Below are 592 nucleotides of genomic sequence, written 5' to 3' on the forward strand. Positions count from 1 at the left end.
CCTTTTTATATCGCTCCATTTGTTGCGCGCGATTATTTTCTATATTTCTTTTATATTGCTCTCTTTTTTTCGCGCGATTATTTTCTAAATTCTGTTTATATCGATTACGTTTTTTAGCACGATTATCTTGTACATTTTGTTGGTACTGGCTACGTCTTTCAGCACAGTCAGCACGATTATTTTCTAAATTTTTTTGTTGATATACATGTTGATCTTTATTTTTAGAATATTTATTTTCATTGTTTTGTTCAGTTTGAATATTATTGTCTAATACTTCTATAATGTCTTTTAAAGTGCTTTGCGTTAACTCCTTTGAAGCGCTTTGTGATAGTATTTCCTTTGTATCGCTTTGAAGTATAAATTGTACTTTATTTAATTCCTTTGAAGTAGCATAAATATTATGTTTTCTTAATTTATTTGATTTATGTTGTTCTGTCTCGCATTGACGCTTCTTATATAACCAAAATGCATCAGCTTCTCTTGCTTTTATTACTGCTAATGGAAGTACTTTTTGAGTAATACGATATTGTGGATCTTGAGGGGAAATGCTCAATTACATTTGTTTCAAGAATTTTTATCAAATGCGAACGCA

The sequence above is a fragment of the Wasmannia auropunctata genome, unplaced genomic scaffold, assembly GCF_000956235.1.
Source record: "Wasmannia auropunctata unplaced genomic scaffold, wasmannia.A_1.0 LD336074.1, whole genome shotgun sequence".
NCBI classification, from domain to species: domain Eukaryota; kingdom Metazoa; phylum Arthropoda; class Insecta; order Hymenoptera; family Formicidae; genus Wasmannia; species Wasmannia auropunctata.